At 37.8% G+C, this 8,933-nt stretch overlaps 1 protein-coding gene across 1 annotated transcript in view; it reads left to right on the top strand.

The window, feature by feature from the left end:
- Positions 1 to 7,868: 7,868 nt before the first annotated feature.
- LOC149798073 (heat shock 70 kDa protein 12B-like) overlaps positions 7,869 to 8,933 on the top strand; it is a 20,907-nt gene continuing 19,842 nt past the window's right edge. The window contains exon 1 of the mRNA XM_089963156.1: positions 7,869 to 8,026. The gene's annotated coding sequence lies outside the window, so the exon portion shown is untranslated. The remainder of the gene's footprint in view (positions 8,027 to 8,933) is intronic.

Raw genomic sequence — 8,933 nt, 5'->3', positions numbered from 1 at the left:
TTGCTTGGTATTTTATCTATTAAAACTGCTATATGTTGCATAGCTCTTCTCTCTCTCTCTCTCTCTCTCTCTCTCTCTCCATTGCACAAAAGGTCAGTTTGATCTGTATAAGGAATACACCGTATAAGTCACTCACTTCTGACCAGTCACATAAAATGTTCATCACATATTGTTTACTTTCAAGTTTTATCAAAGAAATTTATTTTTTAATTCCATAGGTTTGTAGAAAGTAATAGGGACCAAACACGGATTTCGGTGTTAAACAGTCTGCAGGTAAACGAGGAACGAGTATGTGCAAGAGGATTCCAAATTTTCCACATGTTCTCCGTTGAAAGTCTGCACACGTCATTATTAAATGATTAATTATTAGTAGATAAGTCACGTACCAAATACTTATAGAGACGAGCTGAAAGAAACGAGCGTAAGGGGGGGGGGGGCCAGGGGGAAAACTCCTGCATGTAAAGCGTTTCCAGGACAGAATATTTACCGTCTAGCTGTAAAGAAAACTTACTGTGTGAAAATGTCCGGTTGTTTAGGGGTGGTGGTGGTGGTACAGCGTTGGGTTGGGGAGAAGAGGGTTAAGCAGTTCAGGGACTCGAATACGCCTGACATCAATGGAATCGCACGTGTACATCCAGCTCACTCTGACAGGTCATCGCAGGATATTGGGATCGTACATGCTTGTTTGTTTCTATTCGGCTATCAACATTCGCCGAATCTTGACGCGTCGTTTAAGCCAAGGCCAGAAGGAAAAGGGTTTTATCATGCCATAGAGAATAGGTGGACGTTAATAAAAGACAAAAACAAACACGATAATTGTTCTTAAATTAAAATGGGGAAGAAAAGACTTAAAATTTTCATTTGCAACTTGAAGTTTCCGTAGAGAACGCGCCGATGTGGTACGTTGAATATTGTAGTTTGAGATAGACCATATATGTTTTCGGTGTGGGAGTGGGTTGGATGGGGGTGGAATAAACCAACTACCAAATGTTTGATAATAAAATACATGCAATAACCCTGATCCAGTGCTGTATTTTGATGGATACACACATAAAAATACATTGGAGCAAATGAGCCCTTTGCATGCGTCATTAGTTCTATCGCTCTGAGTGAATACGTTGCATGATGACAAGGTCGTGGGTGAATATGATGTATCAGGTCAAAACTCTGCGTGAATACGATGCATCGGATCAAGACTCTGAGTGACTACGATACATTAGGTCAAAACTGAATTCGATGGATCATGACAAGACTGAGTGAATACGACGCATGGGGTAAGAGAGTCCATCTTACATTGTCTTACATTGTCACTCAGAAATTGTCTCTCTTCTGTGACTGGAAAACAGAACTCCGTGTTTTGAACCAATATACACGATTTGAAATGCATAGATTTGCTTTGGGCTTGGCTCGGTAAAAGTATAATTGTAAAAAGAACGGTGGGTCATCAATGTCGGGTGAAATTCGATGTGGATACACATTCACACGCCTAGACCAACAAGGTCGCACAGGCGCTTTTATGTAAGAACTGAGTTTTATCGTATTCCTTAATAAACTTTCATGATGTTGCATTGATATAGAGCTCTTAAATGATAGGATAATTTTCGTCTTTTTCTTATCGTCTCTTTCCAAGATTTACATCTATCGTGCTCAGCGGTAGGAATCGAAACTATCACACTATCGGAGACGCAGATGCAAAATTACGACGTAGTCTGTTTGAAACGAATTAAAATTTAATTGATCATTATAAGCCTATCATTGTTTATAAAACAACAAAACATTATACGTGTTTCATTTATTAAATCGTCTTCACTGAATCCGAGATTGATAAAAATTCATTTCCAAGAAAACATGGAAACCATTTAAAATGTTTTGAAAAGTTGAAAGTGAATAAATACTTTTACCAAAAAGCAAAGAAACAAACCCAGTGCAAAAAAAATCAGATAGCCAGACGGCCGGGCCCCTCTAAGTTTATATCGGGCCCGTCCTGTATTCTAAAAGAGGTGCCCGTCGGGCTTGTCATAATTGAATCAATTTTGTCAGAGAAAACTTGGATCGCGGTGATGAAATTCGGAAATGTATTTTCAAGATGTTGACATACCTGCCATAACCGAGTGCAATCTGATTAAAATCAGAGCGCCACTCTCCTGTGTGATGTTGAGATTTGATTTTAACCAAATTGTAACACGGCATATCATGCTAAAAACACGATTGTGTACTCCCAAACCCCCTGAAACGGTCCTGTTTCGAGAAAACAATTGTCAGTAATCTTCGAAAATAGAAGAAAAAAAAAAACACCAGTAACAGTATATGCCCGTTATATATATCATATAAACTATAAAAGTAATAATTGAAGCTTATATAAATCTCTCCTTTGGGCAGTTTGAACAGAGGTAATTAAAGAGCAAAGAGGTCAGGTATAAATCAACGTTTCGCGTATTACTTAACTGGCTAATAATAGCTAGTGAGAAGTGCTTGAAGACTGCAGTGGGAGAGCCCATTGTGCTAATTTGCATAGACGCGCTAATGACCTCGAACAAGCCAATAATTAAATCAAAGAGATGCTCGATTTAATGGTGCGTGACAAATAGTATTTAAAAACGAGACATTTGGGGCATATGAAAAGTGTAATCCGGGCTTGTGAAATTTCAGTCACTTCTTACTTAAGACCTAAATTCGTTACAATATCTATCCATCTATGTATCTATCTATGTATATATATATATATATATATATATATATATATATATATATATATATATATATATATATATATATATATATATATATATATATATATACAGTGGTACCTCGGGTTACGAACTTAATTCGTTCCAGAACTCGGTTCGTAACCCGAAACGTTCGTAACCCGAAACATTGAAATCAATGAAATAGAGACAATCCGTTTCAATATGAAAGAATCGTTCTTTTTTATTAACATCCGGTCGTTTACCTGACAAAACGCAAAGAATATGTGTACTTCACGTATTAAATAAAGAGAAAGAAAACAACCAAATAAATTAAATGTAAAATAAAGAAAAGATTTAGTATATCTTTCTTACCAAGAAAACGATCATGGGAAATTTGTCACTTTGTTTGCTATTCTGAATCATTAGTTTCAGGAGTTTCTTGTTGCTGTTTCTTGGCAGCCAACTGGGAATCTTTCTGCACCAAGAAACTATCAAGGGAAATTTGTCGCTTCCTTTGCTGGAGAATCTTTCTGAAGTGGGCCATCGCGTTATCATTCATCAGGTTTACTGCACGATGGCCAAACTTTCTTCCAGGCAGACCACTTCAACATCCTCCACTGCATCAACCTCAACGGTGGAGACATCATTCCAGGCCTTGTCAATGAGGTTGATGCAGTGGAGGATGTTGAAGTGGTCTTTCCAGTAATCTCTCAGAGTCAATTCGGTGTCATTAGTGACCTGAAAACACCTTGAGAAGAGCTCTTTTGTGTACAGTTTCTTGTAGTTGGAGATCACTTGCTGGTCCATGGGTTGAAGCAGAGGAGTGGTGTTGGGAGTTAGTACTGCGTGGCCTTCGTTTGTACTGTACGCGATCGTTTGTCTCCAACGTTAAACCTTGCTCTCTCTCTCTCTCTCTCTCTCTCTCTCTCTCCTTCGTTCGTAACCCGAGGCACTGCTCGTTACCCGAGACAAAAAATTTTCGAAGTTGTTGTTCGTAACCCGAATTGTTCGTGACCTGAGGCGTTCGTAACCCGAGGTACCACTGTATATATATATATATATATATATATATATATATATATATATATATATATATATATATATATATATATATATATATATATACTCTCTGTAACGAATTTAAGTCTTAAGTAAGAAGTGACTCCCAGCAATTTAAGTACAATTCAACAAACAATTTATATAACAAGGTTACAAAGTGAAACTTTACGAAAACCTTACAGTATTCTGAATTAAATACCAAAATAATCCTAAATATCCTATCACGATTCCTAAGGTGTAGACTGTTCTGAATGAATCTGAATAGTTATGATTGTGATGATGTATCAATAAGATTTGAATGTGATAAAGTACCAATAGTCTTGAATGTGTTGAGGTACCAATAGTCTTGCGTGTATTATGTACCACAATTATACAATACAATATGGCTTTGAATGAGTCCTCAATAATACCTAAATAGTGTTTTAGTCCGCAAAGTCAATCACCCGTTTTTAATTCCAATGAATAATTTGAACAAATAATTACTCTGAAATAACATCTGAACACAATACAGACTAAACTTAAAATAGGAATGAATGTTATGTTTACAAAAACGTTTTAAAAAAGTATAATCCCCATTTGACCTATGTCGCAATAGCATTTTCTGAGAATCTACTGGAAAAATTCCAAAATATTTTCATCGTGTTCGCTTCCAGAACATAGCAAGCTCGTAAACAATGTTAGGCTTTAAACTAAATTGTTACTACATATTTAAAAACCATGACAACAATCAGGAAAGCCTAAACTCAACCCTCAATAACGGACAAAGGTCAAGTACACGATATATATATATATATATATATATATATATATATATATATATATATATATATATATATATGCTTTATGCGACTGCAAATTATGGTTTATACAATATACAGGTGGACGCAAGCGAGCAAATACGGTACACACTTAGATCGATGACAGATGTTCCAAGTTGTTGACTAGTGAAATTAATCAATTGGACTGAATTAATCAGTTTAGTTCTGTTTGTTGAATGCTATTTAATAATCAGTGTACGGTTCACGAATTCATATAATGTAGGGCTTCGTTGTCATTTTATTCACTTTTACCCACCATATTAAATCATCAGCTGTGTGGTAATGATACCGGGCAGTTCAATTAGATGGATGTCTGATTGTTATTCTAAGGTATCGTGGGTTCGATACCCGCCGAAGCCAACCCGGGCCGGCTGCCTTGGCGTGATTTTAGGAAATTCCTTTGCTTCCATTTCCTTGGCATGACATAGCCACTAATTATGTTGAAACAAGTAATTCACCTACTAACCCAACCAGCCAACTCTAGTAGTCTTCTATTTATCTTATCTGGACTCGGGTCAAATATTGCTGCTGTTTTAACGTATCTGCTATTCAGTCAGAACAGTTTCAAAGTGAACATATCAGCCTCCTTAGGAAACAATCCATATATCCTTTGGAGATCAATGCCTTGTCGTATTTACCGTTGTCTAGAAACTTGATCCCTTCCAATCTCCTTTACACGGGATGAAACGTCACAGACTTTACCAGATCTTTAGCGAGACACGATAAATTTGTGCTGTACATGCGTAGAGTTTAAAAATTAATCGTAACTCGCCCACTCCACTCCCAGCCCCTAATGTACAAAAAGATAAAAAAAAGACTGTTCTTCCTTGATGCAGATTGTAAATGGCTGTTTGGAAGTGCTACATTCATATTTCAAGTCATGAACTTTCTATTCTTCATTTATGCAAACTGTAAATGGCTGCTTGCGAGTGCTTAGATCTACTTCCTTCTGCGTAACTGTATCTTGTAATTTGCCAACTGCTGAATTGATTCGGTAATCTCCCTCCATATAGTTCAGTGAGATCAAAATGTAAACGGGATCCGACGTAACAGCTTCCACTATCATTGAATATCTCAAATTGGATCACGGACTGAAATCAAATTGTGAATAATCTGAGTGTCCATCTCACTTTTCAATTGTGTATTTTCCCCGTCATTTAATCATAAAGTACAGCTCAAAGAAATATCTATTTAAATTATAGAGAGTAAACGCGTCATTGTTTTATAAAATATACCAACGATTGCGTAACGAATCTTCATTTTGTTAATGTATCTTTAAAAAAAATATAAAGCACTTCTTCCAATATCCCTAATTGTCCTTGATCGTGTGGAACACAAGTGCATGATCGTGTTTTCCAGAGTGGAGCACTAGTGCATGATCGTATTTTCGGGTGTGGAACGCTAGTGCATAATCGTATGTTCCAGTGTGGAACATTAGTGCATGATCATGTTTTCTGGTGTGGAACACTAGTGCATGATCATGTTTTCCAGTGTGGAACACTATTGCATGATCGTGTTTTAGAGTATGGAATTTTAGTGCGTGATCATGTTTTCCAGTGTGGAATACTAGTGCATGACTGTGTTTTCCTGTGTGAAACACTAGTGTATGGTAGCTTTTTCCAGTGTAGACCACTACTGCATGATCATGTTTTCCGTTATGGAACATTAGTGGGTGATCGTGTTTTTCTGTGTGGAATATTAATGCATGATCATGTTTTCCATTTTGGAACACTAGTGCATGATTGTGCTTTCAGGTGTGGAACACTAGTGCTTGATCGTGTTTTCCAGTGTGGAACACTAGTGCTTGATCATGTTTTCCAGTGTGGAACACTAGTGCATGATCGTGTTTTCCCGTGTGGAACACTAGTGCATGATCGTGTTTTTAAGTGTGGAACACTAGTGCATGATCGTGTTTTACAGTGAGGAATACTAATGCATGATCGTTCTTTTTTAGTGAAGAACATTAGTGCATGGTCATTTTTTCCAGTGTGGAAGATTAGTGCATGATCGTGTTTTCCAGTGTGGAACACTAGTGCATGTTCATGTTTTCCAGTGCGGAGCACTACACCATAATCGTGTTTACCAGTGTGGAATATTAGTGCTTGATCGTATTTTCCGGCGTGGAAAATTAGTGAATGATCACGTTTTCCAGTGTGGAACATTAGTGCATGATCGTGTTTTCCAGTGTGGAAAAATGGATGCAGGATAGCTCTGTCTTAGCTCACACGTGATCTTCATGCTGACACATGGGCTGTTTCTACTCAAAGCATGATACGCAGAGTAGCAAAGACTTCTCGATTTCCACTCTTTCACAATGATCACGATGCACAGTACTTGCTACACATTTGCGTACTTACACGAGGAATGGTTGAAGTGTCCCGCTAACAGGCCGTATTGCAATGATCGACCTAGACACATGTGTGGCTTCTTTAGTGTAAATTCGAGTCGAATAAACCATTGTTATACTTTTTATTTAATTTTGCTTTTTACTCTCATTGATATTATTGATAGGTAAATAAATTCTATATTAAGGTTGCCTTCGTGACTATTCCATTTTTTTTTTCTTCTGTCTACCTGGATTAACTGCATAGATAAAAGCGGACTTTATCATTTGATCTGCTCACATATGTAATATTGCGTAAATCCATTGTGCAATACATATATCTATGTACGTATGTACGTATCTATGTACGTATGTATGTATGTATGTACGTACGTACGTACGTACGTACGTGTATGTATGTATGTATGTATGTACGTAATTTGACGCTGTATCTTAAGGTAAGAAAATGTTAGTGGGTGTTTTGCATCAGTTTTCACAAAATGCCATCTTTACGTCGACCTTCGGTTTTCATACAGTAGTGTGAAGAAATGAATCCTTCATCATGTTTTGTGTAGGATAGGAAAATTCTGACCCCAGGATAAACATTTTGTCTCAGAAACCACATGAACAAGATCAAACACAAAACATGCAGTAAAAACATAAAGCAGTAACAAAAACAATACGAAACGGTAACAAAAACAATATGAAACAGTAGCAAAAAAATAAAGCGGTAAGAAAAGCAATATAAACCAGTACAATATCAATATAAACCAGTAATAAAAAATACTTTCCGTGATTTATCATTAATGTATTTACCACGCAGTATGTTTTGGAGCCTATATCAGTGTCATGTACAGATTAAGTACACCCCACCAGTTGTACTACTGATACGTTTCAGGTAATACACGAGGTAATACAAGAGGTCTCATGTTTCAGGTAGACTTTTATAACATTTATACCAGCCCTATTGATCTCGAATACATTTTACATAATACAAGATAAGACATACTATGATTAGTCGCAACGAGGAAGTTTTCAAAGACTAACTGTTATAGTGATATCGACTTTGAATGAGATATGAAATGACTGGACGCAGGTTGAACAGTCCAAGATGACACCGTAAAGATTGGAAGTGTTAGGTAATTCTCTTTCTCCTCTCTCTCTCTTTCTGTTTGTCTGCCTGTCTGTATGTCTGCCTGTCTATATCAAAAGCACTCATTCAATACTATTTTACGTCATCACATTGGAGGCTCGATGACAAGTTAGTAGTAATATATGACGCTTTGGTATAACGGGACGTTTACATTGAGAACATATTGTTAGGTTGTTCGAAGTGGTTGTCTTCAATAATGTCTGGGGTCTACGATTACATCATCTGTGTTCAAACTGGGCGGGGGGGGGGTCATTGAGGGTACATTGGTACATAGTTGAAAGTTGTTGAGCACAAATCATTACCCGGCGCTTTACCATTCTTTACCTACATACACTGTCCAACACGCCGTGTAGGGGTCTCAAACCACCGTGAGGGCCGCATGAGGACATTTTCGATGGCCCAAGGGCGCGCCACCTTTGTTATCTCTCATGACACTTTGTGACGTCAGGGCCGACAAGAGAGGGGAGCAACCGGATATGTATCATCGGGGCCTGGCCAATAAGGGTGCCCGGTCTGAACAAAACGTTCTAATTTTATAAAAGAAAATTTTTGTTTGAACAAGAACTACTAGAGGATCGTTTGTTTCTTATCACAGGACCCGTGATCGCTCTCTACGGCACTGTGTGACGCCAATCATATTCTGGCCAAAGGATACGGCTTGGCGGGCCGCGTGTTTGAGACCCCTGGGTTAGCGTGCCTGGCTCAAAACATAAAGGGTACAGGTTCGAATCCTACAATCGGACAAACCCGAGTCAGCTACTGTGGTGTATACATGGGCAAGGCACTTTACTCGAATTGCCTAGGCAATAAATAACCTAATGTGCCGTAAAACACCAAACCAAACCAACACGCCTTGTATAGTGTCCAATATCACAAACCTATTAATCACGTTG

Source organism: Sinohyriopsis cumingii, chromosome 6, assembly GCF_028554795.1.
Source record: "Sinohyriopsis cumingii isolate HCF-2022 chromosome 6, ASM2855479v2, whole genome shotgun sequence".
NCBI lineage: Eukaryota > Metazoa > Mollusca > Bivalvia > Unionida > Unionidae > Sinohyriopsis > Sinohyriopsis cumingii.
The sequence above is the reverse complement of the archived record's forward strand: the minus strand, read 5'-3'. Positions and strand labels throughout refer to the sequence as shown.